At 39.0% G+C, this 19,331-nt stretch overlaps 1 long non-coding RNA gene and 5 other non-coding genes across 10 annotated transcripts; 3 read left to right on the top strand and 3 right to left on the bottom strand.

Moving 5' to 3' along the window:
- Positions 1 to 623: 623 nt before the first annotated feature.
- trnal-cag (transfer RNA leucine (anticodon CAG)) lies at positions 624 to 706 on the top strand. The gene has a single exon. It is a non-coding gene; the product is annotated as a tRNA-Leu (tRNA).
- A 2,275-nt stretch (positions 707 to 2,981) lies between these two features.
- Positions 2,982 to 3,054, bottom strand: trnaa-agc (transfer RNA alanine (anticodon AGC)). Its single transcript has one exon. It is a non-coding gene; the product is annotated as a tRNA-Ala (tRNA).
- A 3,938-nt stretch (positions 3,055 to 6,992) lies between these two features.
- Positions 6,993 to 7,065, top strand: trnaa-agc (transfer RNA alanine (anticodon AGC)). The gene has a single exon. It is a non-coding gene; the product is annotated as a tRNA-Ala (tRNA).
- Positions 7,066 to 12,056: 4,991 nt separating this feature from the next.
- trnaf-aaa (transfer RNA phenylalanine (anticodon AAA)) lies at positions 12,057 to 12,138 on the top strand. The gene has a single exon. It is a non-coding gene; the product is annotated as a tRNA-Phe (tRNA).
- Positions 12,139 to 12,229: 91 nt separating this feature from the next.
- LOC134321204 (uncharacterized) lies at positions 12,230 to 19,255 on the bottom strand. 5 transcript variants are annotated; one of them, XR_010013800.1, is made up of 4 exons: positions 19,197 to 19,255; positions 18,339 to 18,501; positions 13,016 to 13,105; positions 12,230 to 12,652 (listed from the first exon to the last, which is right to left on the bottom strand). It is a non-coding gene; the product is annotated as an uncharacterized LOC134321204 (long non-coding RNA). The 5 variants fall into 5 exon arrangements; XR_010013801.1 differs by having other exon boundaries at positions 19,221 to 19,237; XR_010013799.1 differs by having other exon boundaries at positions 19,175 to 19,216.
- Positions 13,753 to 13,825, bottom strand: trnar-acg (transfer RNA arginine (anticodon ACG)). Its single transcript has one exon. It is a non-coding gene; the product is annotated as a tRNA-Arg (tRNA).
- Positions 19,256 to 19,331: the final 76 nt, after the last annotated feature.

Here is a 19,331-nt window from a genome sequence, read left to right as displayed (position 1 = left end):
TGTAGTGCAATTACTACAATTTGTTTGAAACAGCTGGGCATACAACTAGTTGGTGTGGAGAACATGTTACACATGCAGTGTGCTATTATTTCAAGCTGATCAAGTACATGCTATTTCACTTAGAAACATCTCACAAAGTACAAATTCTTTAACTTTCTAAATAAACCATGTAGTACGGGACATTACTGCTCTACCGACTGAGCTATTCGGGCTCTGCAACCTGCTTTAATCCCACAAGGATGTAACATAAATTACAAACTTTAACATACGTTGTCCTGTAAAACTTTCAAGAATTTTAACAATTAATATAAAAAGGTTTTATTGCCAAAAGTATTCACTCGTCTGCCTTCACACGCATATGAACTTGAGTTCACCCTAACACGCTAGTGACGTTACAGTGCTAAGAATGGTCCACCCAAAAAACATGATTTGGTCAGTTGGAGTGCTTATATGGGGCTTTCTTTCCATTGATATATGATTTACAGCCTAGTGACAAAGTGTAGAGTGCAGCAGATGGGTTACAGTCAGTAAATTTACCATACATAAAAATGTGAAAAGATTCAGGAGTTTGTACAAATAGTAGTCCGTGTGGGGTGAGGGTGGTATCCGGGGTACTCCAGATAGTCAGGATGGCCGAGCGGTCTAAGGTGCTGCGTTCAGGTCGCAGTCTCTCCTGGAGGCGTGGGTTCGAATCCCACTTCTGACAGCTCATGCTTTATACAAATTTACATCTTTAACCCTCTACCATACATAATAATGTGAAAAGATATAACAGTTAGTACAAATCTTAGTACTAGTTAGTCTTAGTTTTTTATTATTTCAAATGCCATTAATAATTTATAATCACTGATTTGTGAGATATCAGCAGTAGTAGATCATGTTTAACTGGTTTAATATTGTTTAAGCGCTGATTATCGGCTGTTTTTCGTGAGTATGTTTGGGCGGTTTTCCATGCATTTTGGCGGACTTTGAGATGCGCAATCTGGCAACTCTGACTGAAGCGTTCATTCATATTTTGGAGCGATGTATGTTTGTATGCTAGAATATAAATAACATCTTTTACAAACTGCTGTCTATTTACATTGACATTTTCTCTTCTGTCTAAACATTTTTGGAATTGGGTTTGTAAAGATAAGGGATACAGTAGATAATATATTTAATGAGCTGAACTAACTGAGAGAAGCGCTAACGGTGTTGGAAGAGTCTAAAAGGGTTTGGAACATAGTCGTATCATCATAGCAGTACAACACAGTTTTGTCCGTAGCATCCGAAAATATCCAGAAGCTAATATACAAAAAACGTTTATTTTAATAAACTTACCTTGTTGAAAAAAGTATGACCTCAATTTCTAAACAAACACAGTATCCGCTGCTGCAGTCTCTACACAAACTTTTCTGCACTGAAATCGCAAGAACACATTTTATGGATATTACGGTAATGCACTGAAAACTCGTCCTACAGTCATGCAAGCACATACAACAGTGTGTGAGTTTACACTAATCAGCCATAACATTAAAACCACCTCCTTGTTTCTACACTCACTGTCTATTTTATCAGCTCCATTTACCATATAGAAGCACTTTGTAGTTCTACAATTATTGACATGACCACTACAGAGCAGGTATTATTTAGGTGGTGGATCATTCTCAGCACTGCAGTGACACTGACATGGTGTTGGTGTGTTAGTGTGTGTTGTGCTGGTATGAGTGGATCAGACACAGCAGCGCTGCTGGAGTTTTTAAATACCGTGCCCACTCACTGTCCACTCTATTAGACACTCCTACCTAGTTGGTCCACCTTGTAGAGATAGTCAGAGACGATCGTTCATCTATTGCTGCTGTTTGAGTTGGTCATCTTCTAGACCTTCATCAGTGGTCATAGGACACTGCCCACAGGGTGCTGTTGGCTGGATGTTTTTGGTTGGTGGACTGTTCTCAGTCCAGCAGTGACAGTGAGGTGTTTAAAAACCTGCAGCGCTGCTATGTCTTATCCACTCATACCAGCACAACACACTAAGACACCACCACCATGTCAGTGTCACTGCAGTGCTGAGAATGATCCACCACCCAAATAATAGCTGCTCTGTAGTGGTCCTGGGAGAGTCCTGACCATTAAAGAACAGCATAAAAGGGGGATAAAAAAGCATGTAGAGAAACAGGTGGATTACAGTCAGTAATTGTAGAACTACAAAGTGCTTCTATATGGTGGAGCTGATAAAATGGACAGTGAGTGTAGAAACAAGGAGGTGGTTTTAATGTTATGGCTGATCGGTGTATACTCACCATGTATGCGTGGCTTTCCTCCGGGTATGAAAACGTGCCAGTAGGTGTAATTGCTGCTCTAAATTGCACCTGTATGTGTGAGTGAGTGGATAAATTAGTGTGTGATGCTTTGCGATGGTTTGACGCGCCCTGTCCAGGGTGTATTTTTGTCTTGAGCCCCGTGTTCGTGACACTGGACCCACGCTTGCCCTGTAATGCTGAATATCAATACAGGCAAATGAAGCGCATTTAAAAAAGCTTTAAAGCATTCTTGAAAAATGATGAGGCCAACCTTTTTAAAAAGTAGATCCCGATGACCTGTTGACTGAAATAGTAGATCCCAAGCCACATAAGTGTGGGCACCAGTTTTCCATTGGCTACGTTTTAACAAGACGTACCAAGAATGGCCTGTAGATGGCGCCCTGTAGTCGTTTTTAAAAGCAAGCTATGGCCAATTATGCCACCGAACTTAAATATGTACAATACTTTATATTGTATCAATTGTAACAGTATCAAATAATAAAACATTATAAAAAATTATAAGTTTATGCGTTTCTGTCAAAACAAAACAAAAAAGGTATGTAAACAAAACTGTTTGAGCGTAAATAGGGCGTTACTGACATTGTAACATGGACAGACTAGCCTTATGGTTAATGCTGCAACGAATTTTACCCTAATTTCATCTTTTCAGATTGCAAAATGATCATAATGTTTGTGTACTGGAGAATGTGGGCATCGATCCCACAACCTCTCGCATGCTAAGCGAGCACTCTACCATTGGAGCTAATTCCCCTTACACAAAACTTTCCTTTACCCTTTGTAAATTGTAATGTACTAACAGAGTGTTAATGCTGCATTATAAAGTGAGAGTGCAACATGTTTAAGCTCACGTACTCTTTTCTATATTATGCGTTGCTTTTCATTAAAATGTTATGTGCATTTATATATATAAAATAAAAAAATCCATAAAAATCAAATTGAGTTAGCAAAGAACCTTAAATTATACTAAATGGTTCTTCAAGTAGAAACAGTTCTACCAAGAACACCTAAAAGAACCCTTAAGAAACACTTCTTAGTGCTACATACATCAGTTGTATTCCACACAGGTCAGCATGCGATGAAACTTTGCTCGAAACAGACATCGTTTTACTTTCTAACTGTATTCATATTATGTCATCTAGTGGACAATTGAATAGCCTACAACGAGCACAAACAGGGTTTGAGTTCTTAATGAATAATTATTAATCTTAATAAATAATCCAGTCAGTTAAAAACCCAACAAGAAGGCTGTACCTAATACACTCATAGTAGAGAAAACACACCCTAACATGCTAGTGCCGTTACAGTGCTAAGAATGATCCACCCAAAAACATTATTTGGTCAGTTGGAGATCTCATATGGGGCTCCCTTTCTATTGATTTTTGGTTTACAGCCTAGTGACAAAGTGTACAGTGCAGCAGATGGGTTACAGTCAGTACATTTACAATACATGATAATGTGAAAAGATTAAGCAGTTTATGGGTTCGAATCCCACTTCTGACAGCTCATGATTTAAACAAATCTACTTCTTTAGAGGACACAGCCATCAGGGAATACAGTTTTCATCAAAGGGTGAACATGGTCTGCAACAATGCTGAGGTAGGTGGTACGTGTCAAAGTAACATCCACATGGATGCCAGGACCCAGGCTTTTGATCACTGAGAAACTGAATCATGTATTCATCCTGATCTTGCTCTGTTTATTGTTGCAGCTCTGCTGGAGGGTTATTTTTTTGGTGTTTGTGGTGGTGGTGGTGGTGGGGTCTTTGTTCCCATTTTGGTTTATTTGATGTACTTTACATCCATTTAAATATGTACTTAAATACTTAAATATCCATTTAAGTATGTTTATTCAGCGTCCATTTACATTGTTACAGCAGTATTTTACGACAAAAATGGAAATGTTCACATTAATGAAATTAGGGCTGCACGATATTTCGTTTCAGCATCGTCATCGCGATGTGTGCATGCGCGATAGTCACATCGCAGGACGTGCGATGTTTCTTAATGCAAATGATATCAAATACGTCATGCTACAACTTTTTTGCTGCTTGACACAAAACAAAAATTCACACCGTTCTCATTTTCAATGACGGCTCACACCCGCCTTGTGTACTGAGCAGCAGCCAGTCAGAGGACTCATAAGATCCGGGTTCATTGAGATTTCGGACTCGTGATTCCTGATTCAGTACAAAGATTCGAATCATTAACCCGGTTGATTCAGGAACCGCCCAGCTCTAGTATTGAACAGTCTAAGCTGCAGCATTTCTCTCCCATTGATAAAAATACGGAACAAAGCGCATCCCGTATCAGTTCAATACGGAACGCGACATTCAGTTTTCAAATACGGAACGATTCCGTATTTTACGGGACGGTTGGCAACCCTAGCGCTAACATGTCAATATAACATCTCGATTCGTGTACAGAAAACGGTTACATTTGCTGACAAGCCCATACTTGCTAATAAAAACACTTGTTTAAAATCAATAATTATTTATTTACGTTTGAAAATAACTTTGTCCGCTCCGTCAGCCATGTTTATTTTTCTGTGAGAGAAGAGATATTGAAGCTTTCTTAGTTTAATGCTCAGTTTCAACCAAGTACAAAGATGTAGCTGGTCATAATCTTTTGTAACCCTTGTAGGCACCACCCTTTTTCACAGATGAGCCCCTTATTTAGAGTAAGATACATGCATTATTAATATTATTAGCAATGTGGTGAAAATTCCTGCATTTTTTTAATATCGCAATATACAGTATATCGCAGGGGGAAAAAAAATCGCAATGTCAGTTTTTTCCAATATCGTGCAGCCCTAATTGAAATGGATGTAAAGTACATCATTTACTAAATAAACCAAAATGGGAACAAAGACCCCACCACCACCACCACCACCACCACAAACACCAAGAAAATAACCCTCCAGCAGAGCTGCAACAAGAACAGGACAATCTCCTACAGGTCCAACGAAATAAAATAGAAAAATGCACTTCAAAAAAGACCTCACATTGTTCGTCCTAAAGGCTAAGATTAACGTTTTAAATAAACTGAGTCTGTGATGGTTTAAAAACAACGCATAATATAGAAAAGAGTACGTGAGTTTAAACACGTTGCACCCTCACTTTATAATGCAGCATCAACACTCTGTTAGTCAGTGGTGTATAGTAACGAAGTAATAATACTTCGTTACAGTACTTAAGTAGTTTTTTGAAGTACTTGTACTTTACTGGAGTATAAAAACTTTCACTTTTACTCCACTACATCTTCTAAAGAAATTGTGTACTTTTACTCCGTTACATTCGCTGTATGTAAATTCGTTACTCGTTACTACAAAATGAAAGTTAAATGATGTGAGATGTGTGACAGACTGCACGCTGGTTTGGTGAATCTGCGCTTGTGAGTTAAACACATTAATGCGCATGTGCAAACGTTCTCTAAAAGCTATCAGAGTTTTCTAGATGTGCGTCGTTCACCCAAAGACCCGCAAATATGGAGATTTCAGAAGCTCCAACACACTGATGTAAGTTAACAATGATTAACAAAGTAAAGCTGAAGCATCAGCGTTTTTTTTTTCATATTATTAGCATTAACATTGTTCAGATATCTACCTACCACTTTCACCGATTACATTCGAACCACAAATAAAACGTTTCATAAATCATTACATTTGTTTGGAATTCATTGACTGCAAAACTCATGAAGACACGTCCATTATTTTTAAAAACTCACCTACGGACAAATATTTCCTCAGATAATTTCTGTATTAGACAGGCGGAGGAGAGATTCATGGTGCTGAGGAACATGCAGCACGTCTTTAACCTTTAATGCTCTCAACAAGAACTCAACTTATCCAACTTATTATTCATGATTTTTCAGCTGTTGGCTTCAAGTTAGAAATGGTGTTTTCTTAAAGTAAGAATACCAATATTTTTTTTGTTCAACACATGCCATTCAGTGAGTAGATACAGCCCAAAAAAGATGATTTAAATACAGCTTATTTTACTCAAATATTTTGATTTAAAATAATGGTTGAACAGATCATTAAAGGGATAAAAGTGCCACACGTTGTTAAACTCTCTTGAGTTTTGCTTTAAATTAATTATGCCAAAATTATTTTTTTGTTATTGAAATATACTACCCAAATAAAAAAATGGGACAGTATAGAAAATGCAAATAAAATAGATGCAGTGTTTCTTATATTTACATCGACTCACATTCTAAAAACGTTGGAACAGGAACATTTAGGGCTAGTAATAAGTTAAAAAACAACTAAATAATGTCATGATTTCAAACAGGTGATGTCAACAGTTGATTATGATCATGAATTGGCACAAATCATGTTCAGATGAAAGGAAGAAAACAGGTTAATTGTTAAGGTGGTTTACAGGCTTAAAAGAACAATCTTTATATTTAAAATGAGCGCTTCAGTTTATACTAACAGCATTTACTTTTACTTCTACTTTTAATACTTAAGTACATTTAATATCAAATTACTTTTGATACTTAAGTACATTAAACATCAGATACTTTTAGACTTTTACTTAAGTAATATTCTAAAAGGTGACTTTTACTTCTATCAAAGTAAATTTCTGGTAAGATACTTGAACTTTTACTCAAGTATGGCCTTCTAGTACTTTATACACCACTGCTGTTAGTACATTACAATTTACAAATCATGAAGGAAGGTTCTGTGTAAGGGGAATTAGCTCCAATGGTAGAGCGCTCGCTTAGCATGCGAGAGGTAGTGGGATCGATGCCCACATTCTCCAATGCTGAAACATTATGATCACTTAAAGGCAACACATAATATGAAAGTCGTTGCTCACTGAAACGCTGCATCAAACATTAGGTCAGTCTGTAAGTTTTACAGTGACAGTTATGCTCTATTTTTACTCAAATCGTTTGGTTTAAAGACCTTTTTTGACTTGTTTAAATTGACAAATATAGCGCCCCCTAGCACACCTGGCTGTATTTGGAAAGCGCTCCCCGACTTCTTTTATTTAAGAAATCTCTTTCTTTGTGGTAATGTAAGGATTTAAAAGGGCCACTACTTATCAGTACTTACGATTATTTTATATTTAAGCTATACTCTTATTTAAACCGAAAAAACTACTTCAATTACCCTATATATATGTGGTACTAACCTGTCACAAAAAAACCTGCGACTAACACCATTTACAGTAGCTGTATTAACATTATCCCTGACTCACATACCAAACTTGTATACGTTAATAATACTTAAACAAATTAACTATTTACTCATTTACACAATCATTAATATGCATTTCAAACCCCAATATATTTTACAAAAATGTCATAATACAGATTCACTCAAATTACCATCAGTAATATTCAAAATATCATCAATCTCTCTTAAGTTAGGTAAATAACTAACTAAAAAATTTTTTAATTACCATTGCAGGCCTGATCCAACCTAATAGTCCCAATCAGCACAGATCACGAAGTATATTTAGTCGGTTGTGGTGGAGCTGTCCACGTTCTTTGTTTACATGGATGAAACAGAAAAAATCCACCAGTCTTTTTCCTTTTGATCTTGGATGAAACAATCAGAGTTAATCCGATGCTTTTAATCCACTGTAATCATCACAGTTGCTGAGGAAGCGTACTGCCTTCAATGTCCATGCGCGTAAACTCAAGAGACGAAGTTCACGGCTGATACAGCATAAACAATGTCACTAATCGACTGCAAGATGTTAATATAAGACTCACTGTCCGTTTGTCTTGACGCATCAAGAGAGATAAATCCTAAACAGGTGTTTTACCTGCTTACATGACACTTGTTTCACATCACGCTATTTTCTCCACTTTTTTCTTCTTTTCCACCCACTTTCTCCCGCTCTTTTCCCGACCTGTGACAGTTCATGCTGATTGGCTTAAAAATAAATCAAGGGAGGGCTATACATACACTTTACTTTAAACAGCATAAAACAACCAGAACATTATTTACAGAACAAATAAGAACAACTTATTTACTAGTTATAAATTAACATAAAATATTAGTAATCCCCAAATTTTAATTGGGCTACACAAACACACAATAACTTATAATTCTCCAATTTTGAAATGTCTCGGAGTTTTATCTAAAACGACTTTTTGTTAAAGTAGCGGTACGTGACTTTTTAATGATTTTTCATCTGGTTAACTGTTTTGTAAAAGATGAAAAGCTTAAACTCACGACATTCCCTTTAAAATGCAGCATCAACCCTTAAGTCAGTCTATCAGTGGTACAAAGACAGTTTTGATTGGGTTTCGATCGTCCTAAAGTCTGCGATAAACGGAGTCTGTGATGGTTTAAAAGCAAGGCATAATACAGAAAAGAGTATGTGAGCTTAAACACGTTGCACCCTCACTTTTTAATGCAGCATCAACGCTCTGATAGTACATTACAATTTACAAAAGGCTAAAGGGGGTTCATCGTAAGGGGAATTAGCTCGAATGGTAGAGCGCTCGTTTAGCATGCGAGAGGTAGCTGGATCGATGCTCGCATTCTCCAATGCAGAATCGTTGCAAACTTTTAAGCACATTTTCCCATGAGCTAAGTAGGGACTTGTAAATAACATTTAGACTTGTAACGCACTGTAGTTAAAAACATGGTCTTCATAATATTTATTTTGTTCTTCTGTCTGTGTAGGGTTTTTACCATAAAGTAAAATCGAGGGAATCTAAATGCATTTATCCATCCAACAATCCATTCATTAGCTTTTAACTATTCATGCAAATGAATGACTTTTTATATTTATATATTGCTCATTGTAGTACTTGTGTCTACATGGACTTGAACATCACATGACTAAACATTAGGTAGAACTATAGAGACTTATTTACTGTCTTTACAAATTGGCATAAAGTACTCGACGAGTACAACACACTGAACAATAAAATATAGATGACATACTATAGGCCAGTGAGGTGGCTGCTGCTTCTGGGTGTGTAGTTTCTAAATGATCAAGTCAGCACAGGCACAAACACTACAAGTATTTATAATAAAGATCATTTTATGTTCAATATTGTGTATATACTGTATCCTTTCCCTCCGCCCAGTAAAAAATGACCCACCACGACCCCGTCCAAGATAAAATGTTTGATGAAAATAAAATAAAATAAAAGAATATGCTGCACTTACAAGCACCTGAGATAAATCTACTTTTGGTTTAAACTAGACTGTGCTGGTGTTATGTTGGGTTAGTCTGTAACTGAGCAACAGTGTATGCTACAATGACAACTATAACAATGGTTATCACTGCACACTAAGCTATTCAGTTTTTTGTGATTGTCATTTTAAGATAATACTGAATCAGTCATCAATAAGAGGTCAGTCAGGACACAGAAAGAACTCATTATGTAAGGGCCAAAATAGTGCAGGATATACCTACTGTTTAGTGCAGTGCAGTAACAAAACAGCTTTGTAAGGCAAGAACTGAACAATTAAAAAAAGCATGTAATTCGACATAGAATATGTGGGTATTAATATGTACAACTCATTGCATTATTAGGCTGCACATAATTATAGTTTAAACGGTCCTCTTTTTACTATAGTGTGTTTGAAACGGCTGGGGGTACAATTAGTTGGTGTGGAGAACATGTTACACATTCACTATGCAATTGTTTCAAGCTGATCACTTAGAAATATCTCACCAAGTATAAATTCTTTAACTTTCTTAACAAACCATGTAGTACGGGACAATGCCGCTTACCCAACACAGTAAGAAACAACTCACCCGAACAGGGACTTGAACCCTGGACACAAAGAAAAACATCTCTGGAGGAGAATTTTGCAGGTAGATTACAAACAGATTCCTTTCTTTCACCTTTTTCCTTTTTTCCTGTATCAATTGCACGATTGTTTTCCAGTCATTAAAATGTTATGTGCATTTATATGTGGCAAGAGAAAAAAAATCCATAAAAATCAAATTGAGTTAGCAAAGAACCTTGAATTATACTAAAGAGTTCTTCAAGTAGAAACAGTTCTACCAAGAACACAAAAAGAACCCTTTCAAAAAACATTATTTGGTCAGTTGGAGTGCTCATATGGGGCTCCCTTTCGATTGATATATGGTTTACAGCCTAGTGACAAAGTGTACAGTGCAGCAAATGGGTTACAGTCAGTAAATTTACCATACATAATAATGTGAAAAGATTAAGCAGTTCATACAAATGGTGGTGTCGATGGTACCCAAGCTAGTCAGGATGAGGTCTAAAACGCTAAGTTCAGGTCACAGTGTCCCATGAGGCGTGGGTTTGAATCCCACTTCTGACTGCTAGTGCTTTATACACATTTATGTCTTTAACCCTCTAACATACAGTACATAATAATGTGAAAAGATTCAGCACTTTGTACAAATCTTTGGCCATGTGGGGGTGTTGTTGGTAATTGGCATTAGGACCTTGCAAGCATGTCAGGATGGCCGAGCAGTCTAAGGTCTAAGGTCTAAGTTCAGGTCGCAGTGTCCCCTGGAGGCGTGGGTTCAAATCCCACTTCTGACATCTCATGCTTTATGCAAGTTTACTTCTTCAGAGGACACAGCCATCAGGGAATACAGTTTGCATGAACTGGGTGTACATGGTCTGCAACAATGCTGAGGTAGGTGGTACGTGTCAAAGTAACATCCACATGGATACCAGGACCCAGGCTTTTGATCTCTAAAAGTGTGAGAAATTTAAACATGTATTCATCCTGATCATAAAGTATGTTTACTCAGCGTCTATTTACATTGTTACAGCAGTATTTTACAACTGAAATGTTCACATTATTTAAATGTATGTAAAGTACATTGTATACTAGCTGTTTACTTTTTTCCTAAGTAAAAACTGTCATTACCTCAACATGTCATTACCAACACATATCTTGTTGTGATGGTAAAAACACTTAGTGATGGTAATTACAGGTTTTTAGTTTCACCATCACTATCTTATTAACTATTTAATAATTAAAGCTAATTAAGGCTAAATAAGCATAATGGTTTTATTATACAAGGAAACATTAATTTTCACTGATTAGTCAATATGGCCCACAATTCTCCTTTACCCTTTGTAAATTGTAATGTACTAACAGATCATTGATGCTGCATTATAAAGTGGGGGTTCAACGTGTTTAAGCTCACGTACTCGCGTTTATCGCAGCCTTTAGGACGAACTGAACCAAATCGTAACTTTGTACCACTGACAGACTGTCTTAAGGGTTGATGCTGCATTATGTAGGGGCCAAAATAGTGCAGGATATACCAACTGTTTAGTGCAGTGCAATAACAAAGCAGCTCTGTGAAGCAAGAACTAAAATTATGATGCATGTAATTCAACATAAAATATGTGGGTATTAATATCTAAAACTCAGTGCATTATTAGGCTGCACATAAATATAGATTTAAATGGTCCTCTATTTACTACAGTCTGTTTAAAACAACTAGATGGTATGGAGAACATGTTACACACACAGAGTGCTATTATTTCAAGCTTATCAAGTACATGCTATTTTACTTAGAAATATCTCACAAAGTACAAATTCTTCATCATTCTAAACAAAGCACGTAGTACGGGACATTACCGCTCACCTAATGCAGTAAGAAACAACTCTCCCGAACGGGGACTTGAACCCTGGACCCTCAGATTAAAAGTCTGATGCTCTACCGACTGAGCTATCACAAGTGTGGCAACAGCACTTGCAACCTCTTTAACTTCTATTGGAAAACGCAGGTAGAAATTGCATACGTAGTTGCTCGTTTCGATCGGCACCTTAACCAGTGGTAGTGTGGCCGAGTGGTCTAAGGTGCTGGATTAAATTTCCAGTCTTTTCGGGGGCGTGGGTTCGAGTCCCACCGCTGCCAACTCATGCTTTTCGTTTTTAAAAGAAAGTTCATGAGCTGCAATCAAATGGATTGCATAAACGGTGCTTGAGTTAGAGATCTCAGACACATGTCAAGTCTTAATTTATTTATATAGCGCTTTTTACAATGAACATTGTCTCAAAGCAACTTCACAAAATCCAGGACCAACAGACTGTGGCAGGGAAAAACTCAGGAAGAAACCTTGAGAGAAACCAGACTCAGCAGGGACCCGTCCTTCTTGGGTGGCTTGAAGGATACTTTAAATTAATAGGATTTACACAAATCATACAAACACAAAATTAAATTGAACTGAAAGTTGTAACTAGCAAAAAAATAATGTAAGTTCTTCATTGTTCAGTCCAGTCTGTGATAAAGTCCGTTTTAAGTTCTGGACATTTTTGGTGCAAACACGCCAGGTGTCCGTCACATCTAGTAGGAGCAGCATTGTTGGCACTGCAGTCTCGACTTGCAGTCTTTAACCTCGAGAGGGTGAACAGGTTTCTGTCAGAGCCACCTCGGGTTAAAACAACAGAAGATGTTGTTACAATGTGAAATCGTTAAGAGTAAAATATCAGAGAGTTTTACAGGTTTAGACTCCAGCACTCTAACAGGTCAACGTGATTGACATGAAATGTGGCCACTGTTTTTGTAAATTTGCAGATTGCCTCCACCTAGCGGAAATTTTAAGAAATGCAATATATTACAGGTTAGAACAGGGGTGGGGAACCTCCGGCCCGTGGGCCGTATACGGCCCCCCCGCTCAATCAAATGTGGCCCGCCATATATTTCCTAGATTTTATTGTCTGGGCTTTATGCAATTAATTAAACTTTAGACGATACAACAGACATAACAAATACGAGTTATGTTGCCACATACCGGTTGCGTGTTGCCACGACATCATTGCCCCCAGATATTCCACAGCTGGTCAAGACCAAACATTCACAACCGTCACATGATAAGGTAAGTCTGAAATCAAATATAAACACTACATACCATCAGCATCATGTATTTATAAAGCCTATATTAATTTGGCTCTATGTTGCGTCATTGTAGTCTGTGGCCCGTGACCAGATATGTAATTATTAATCTGGCCCTCAGTGGGTAGAAGGTTCCCCACCCCTGGGTTAGAACATGACATTAAAACAACCTCTTTGTTTCTAAACTCACTGTCCATTTTATCAGCTCCACTTACCATATTGAAGCACTTTGTAGTTCTACAATTACTGACTGTAGTCCATCTGTTTCTCTACATAATTTTAAAACCTGGAGAACGCAGGCATTGATCTCACTACCTCTCGCATGCTAAGCGAGCACTCTACCATTTGAGCTAATTCCCCGTACAAAGAGCCGAGTAGGCAAATTTTTGCTCAAGTCCAATCATAAAGACCAATTCCAATACCAGGAGTCGAACTCCGCCGCCTGGGTGAAAACCAGGAATCCTGACCGCTAGACCATATGGGAAACTGCAAGGCTCTGCACCGGCTGACACCAGCATCAGCCACTTCTTTTCGCTCTGCCAAGCCTTTGTCACCTTAACAAGACCTGCATTGTTGGATCTGGGGTACAGAGAACCATACACAAGGAGTTAGAGAGAAAAAAAGGCATAAGGTAACCGAGCCAGCCAGGAGTCGAACCTAGAATCTTCTGATCCGTAGTCAGACGCGTTATCCATTGCGCCACTGGCCCCTGCATGAGTGTGGTCATGACCTCCCTGAAGCTCCAGCCCCATTTCTGTCTCTTGACCGAGGAGAGAAGCACGGCATACAAAAAGACAGTGCCATGACCTGGATTCGAAACGGGGTTGCTGCGGCCACAACGCAGAGTACTAACCACTATACAATCAAGCTTCCCAGTGGTCAGCCACTGGTGGCTCATGTTGACTGCTCCTTGATAGACTCCCTCATATACCGGGAGTCGAATGCAGGCCACCTGGCTAAAAGCAGTTTAGAGCCAAGTGTATTATGCTAGCAGGGGCCCCCAAGGGGGATAGGTCTCAACTGAGGTGCCAGACTAAACGTACAGCCCAATGTCGGCAGCAGGACGTTGCGTGATGGAAGCAAATTATCAATCTCTTATCAATCTCGTATTGACAATGGCTACAACACTGATCCAGTGTGGCTCCTCACAGGTACCACATTACTGCGCAGGAGAAAGGCCTGGCAATCTACTTCCGTACTATGCCAAGAAAACTTGATGTAGCGTACAACTAAAGGAATGCGATATAGTGCTGGAAGATGCGCCCCTAGGTCGAAAGGCACTCAACAAGCTACTGGGGAAGAGCCGATGGTCGTCTTGAGTAGGATCAATGCTTATGATGCGCCAGGATCAAAGCCGCAAGGTCGTCTTGGTGCTGATGTCGCTTGGTCGAAAGGGAAGATCAAATTAGATATATCATCAGACTAGGAACTTGGAATGTACGAACCATGAACCAAGGCAAACTCGACATTGTCAAAGCCAAAATGGACAGAACAGGACTTGATTTACTCAGAATTAGTGAACTAAAGTGGACTCAATCCGGACATTTCCAGTCAAACGAACATTGGGTCTACTATTCTGGAAATGATAACCAAAGACGAAATGGCGTTGCCTTTATTCTTAATCGAAGACTGGCCAATACTGTCCTGAAGTACAACACAGTCAGCGATAGAGTCATCTCGATACGACTACAAGGAGCACCAATCCATGTCACAGTCATACAAGTCTACTCACCAACAACAGATGCCAAGGAGGAGGACGTTGAACTATTCTATGAACAAGTTCAAGAGGAAATTGACAGGACGCCAAATCAAGACTTACTCATTATCATGGGAGATTTTAATGCCAAAGTGGGCCATGGCAAACAAGGAACTGTTGTTGGAAAGTTTGGACTTAGCAAACGAAATGAAGCTGGAGAAAGATTAATTGACTTTTGTACAAAAAATCAACTGTCCATCATGAACACTTTCTTTCAACATCACAAAAGGAGACTCTACACATGGACATCACCAAATGGGGCCTATAAGAATCAGATTGACTACATATGTGTTTGCCAAAGATGGAGGTCGTCTATCATTACCGTGAAAACACAGCCAGGAGCTGACTGTGGAACTGACCATGAACTTTTAACATCAAAAATTAGAGTCAAGCTGCACAAACGGACTAGACAACAGGCTGTTCCTAACTTTGACTTGACCAAAATACCTGAAGTTTTCTGGAATAGTCTGCACAACCGGTTCACATATAAAGACTATTGTTACCGAAGAAGCTAGCAAGTCAATAAACAAGAGACAGAAAAGACCCCAGCAGCCGTGGATAACAGAAGAGACTCTAAAGATCATTGAAGAAAGACGAAGGGCAAAGGCAAAAGGTAACAAGCAGGCCAGGGACAACATCAGTAAAAGACTAAAGAGAGCCATTCGAACAGACAAAGAGCTTTATTACCAAAAGATATGTACAGAGACAGAAAGTGAACATCTGAAGGGAAAGACCAGGAAGGTATACCTAAAGATCAAAGAGATACGACGAAAGTTTCAACCAAGAGTGGGCATGCTAAAAGACGCCAATGAGAACTGAGCCAGAACAGATCAAGAAAAGATGGAAAGAGTACACGGAGCACCTCTATAAGAACGACTCAGTGATATGGGAAGAAATGGAGACTGGCAATGATAGAGAGCCAAACATTCTGAAAGATGAAGTCATCGCTGCGATTACACTTCTGTCAAACAACAAAGCGCCTGGATGTGACAATATTCCACTAGAGCTAATAAAGTCTTCTGAAGCAGCAGTTGATGTAATCACATGCCTGTGTCAACAGATATGGACAACTGGTAAATGGCCCAAGGACTGGACAAGATCAGTGTTTATTCCTATTCCGAAGAAGGGAGATGTTACTGACTGTGGAAACTATCGTACTATTGCGCTCATACATCATGCCAGCAAAATACTACTGAAGATCTTACAAAGACGGTTGAAGCCTTTTCCTTTGACAGAGAGCTGCCGGAGGAACAAGCAGGATTCAGGAGGGGCAGAGGTACAAGAGATGTGATTGCTAACATTAGGTGGATAATGGAAAAGGCCAAAGAATACAACAAGGAGATTTATTTTTGCTTCATTGATTACAGTAAAGCCTTTGACTGTGTTGATCACCAGAAACTTTGGATTACCATGAAGGATATGGGTGTGCCGAGCCATCTGATCAGCCTCATTAGGAACCTTTATACCGACCAAGAAGCAACAGTCTGAACAGAACACGGCGACACGGCATGGTTCAAAGTAGACAAGGATGCATCCTGTCGCCATTTCTCTTCAATTTGTACGCAGAAGCCATTTTCAGGAAGGCTGGACTAACTGAAAAAGAAGAAGGAATTAAAATTGCTGGACGAATCATCAACAATCTTAGATATGCAGATGATACAACTCCGATAACAACAAGTGCAGATGGAATGAAGGACTTATTACGGAGCATCAAGCTGGAAAGCTCGAACATGGGGCTGTTACTCAACACAAAGAAGACAAAGACATTGACTACTGCCAGATACGACCGGGACACATTTGAGATGGATGGCGACGAACTGGAAGTTGTAAAGGACTACAACCTACTCGGAGCGTTGATCACTCAAGATGCGGAAATGACACCGGAAATCAGACGGAGAATAGGTATGGGGAAATCAACAATGAAGTCACTGGACAAGGTCTTCAAATCGAGGAACATTTCACAATTGACGAAAATACGCCTTGTACATAGTTTAGTCTTCTCTGTGGTAACGTACGGATGTGAAACCTGGACGATAAAGAAACAAGACAGAAGAAGAATCAACGCCTTCGAAATGTGGTGTTGGAGAAGGATGTTATCAATACCTTGGATCAGAAGAACAAACAAATCAATTTTGGAACAAATCAAGCCAGACATGTCACTTGAATCAAGGATCCCTAAGCTACGACTTGCCTACTTTGGACACATCATACGAAGAGAGCGATCACTGGAGAAGGACATCATGGTCGGAAAAATAGAAGGAACAAGGCGAAGAGGAAGACCAGCAACTCGATGGCTCGACACAATCACAGTAACAGATTCCTACAGATCGTTCATCCATCAAGTCGCCATGGATCGAGATCGAGCCGTAGGCCAATAAAAAAAAAAAAGACCATATGGGAAACAGCAAGGCTCAGCACCAGCTGACGCCATCATCAGCCACTTCTTTCCACTCTGACAAGCCTTTGTCACCTTGACCAGAGCTGCATTGTTGGATCTGGGGTACAGAGAACCATACACAAGGAGTTAGAGAGACAAAAAGGAGGAGAGCATAGAAACCTTCCAAGCATGGCATACAAAAGGACAGTGCCGTGACCCGGATTCGAACCGTGGTTGCTGCGGCCACAACGCAGAGTACTAACCACTATACGATCACGGCTTCCCAGCGGTCAGTCACTGGTGGCTCATGTCGGCTGCTCCCTGATAGACTGCAGTCATAGTTCCAACAGAACAAGACGCTTGAGCAACAGCAACAAGGCGCAGAGGAACTATTAGGCAAAAAATAGTCAAACCCGGGCTGCCTGGGTGAAAACCAGGAATCCTGACCGCTGGACCGTATGGGAAACTGCAAGCACAGCACTGGCAAAGACAAAGAAAGGGAAGCGATTCAGTCCGATTTGAACAACTTTAAACCAACGGTTGCTGTGTCGCGGAGCCTGGGATTAGTTCTGCTGGCAGACAAAGCCATTTGTTCATGAATCAGGGCCTGAACAGAGAAACCGACCGACGTTGAGGTGATTCGGCTCCGGACCCTCCCCTGCAGTTTTCCTTCAGCGGACAGGTACACGTTTTTCAGGTGCTCACAGTGAATTGTTGGCTTCGCTACCCTGTTTAATTTGTTTCTACTAATAATTGATAGTGTAGCACCTACACTTGCTAATAACAGTAACAAAAAGGCACTAACATTTAACTAGGTTCGAACAGCGGTATACTTTGAAATCAAGAGAGGAGTTAAGGTGAAGTTAAACAGCTAACACATTTATTGCCACACAAGCAATGAAATATCACATATAGCGCTGCAAAAAAAACCTTAGAAATAAAGAAATAAATAAGCTCTTACAAATAAGAATTATGTTAAGAGATCTTCAATTCAATACCACTCCTTATATTTAAAGAGGTATAGATTCAAAAATTAAGTTCTAGTCCTTGAATGTGTGTATTAAAGGTATTTTCCTATGGCTGTTTTACCCAGGTAGAGTAAATAGTGTGAGTAGGTTCTTATCTGGTCCTGGGCAAAAACTCTGATATATCCGGAGTCTTCTGTAAACGGTAGGCCACACCGCTTCTACGACCATCAACAGTTTCACAGGGCTGGGCTCGCCATCACAATTCTCCAAGTCTTTCTGTGCGTCTAAGAAAAACCAATCAACACAGATAGTGCAGAACAATGAATGCTCCTATTATTTTATGTTCCCTAAAATTAGATCTCATTAAGTTCTTTTCTTCATTTCAGAACATCTTATAACTGTACAAAAACTAAGGATGCACCTTGACTACAAATGATTAATTAACATTCATACATCACAGCAACATTGACATTTAACATGTAAGGAATTACCATACATCACTTCAGTATTGGTATTTTAGCACTGACTAATGAATTACTACTCTTTTCCAACTTTTTAGCTGTAACATGTGCAATTATCCCTTTAACATGAATTTGAATTGAACCATCACTAAACTCCATTAATATGTACATTATGATAACCAAAATATATTCAATCATAGCACAGTTGTGCTGTAAATAATTAAGATGTATCAATCTAACCAAACTGAATGACTTAACAGAATATGTGCACTGTGCCTTTAAGGCTCCACCACGCTATTAGTAATTCTACTTGCTAACTAGCCATTAGCGATTAGCATAGCTTTACTTTTAAATCATTTCGACAAGCATTAAAGAACATTCTCATAACTCCAATTGGTTTTTTATTCCTTCCATTTCTAATGAAAAGCGTATGAACTCAAAAGAAAGGTGTACTCTTCCTTTACAGTGGCTAGCTAGGCTATCAGAACAAACTCACGGAAGTTTCAAACATTTATTACTTGACAGAAAACCGCCTCCCTCACGTTCATAGCTGGAACTCTGAAAAAAAAACAAAAAAAAAACAGTTTATTAGCTCTAATATATGCTAAAAGTCAATATTTTAAACCATTATGTAGTATTTTGTACCGAATATT

Source organism: Trichomycterus rosablanca, chromosome 10 (genome assembly GCF_030014385.1).
Source record: "Trichomycterus rosablanca isolate fTriRos1 chromosome 10, fTriRos1.hap1, whole genome shotgun sequence".
Taxonomy (NCBI): domain Eukaryota; kingdom Metazoa; phylum Chordata; class Actinopteri; order Siluriformes; family Trichomycteridae; genus Trichomycterus; species Trichomycterus rosablanca.
This window is presented reverse-complemented; position numbering and strand designations above follow the sequence as displayed.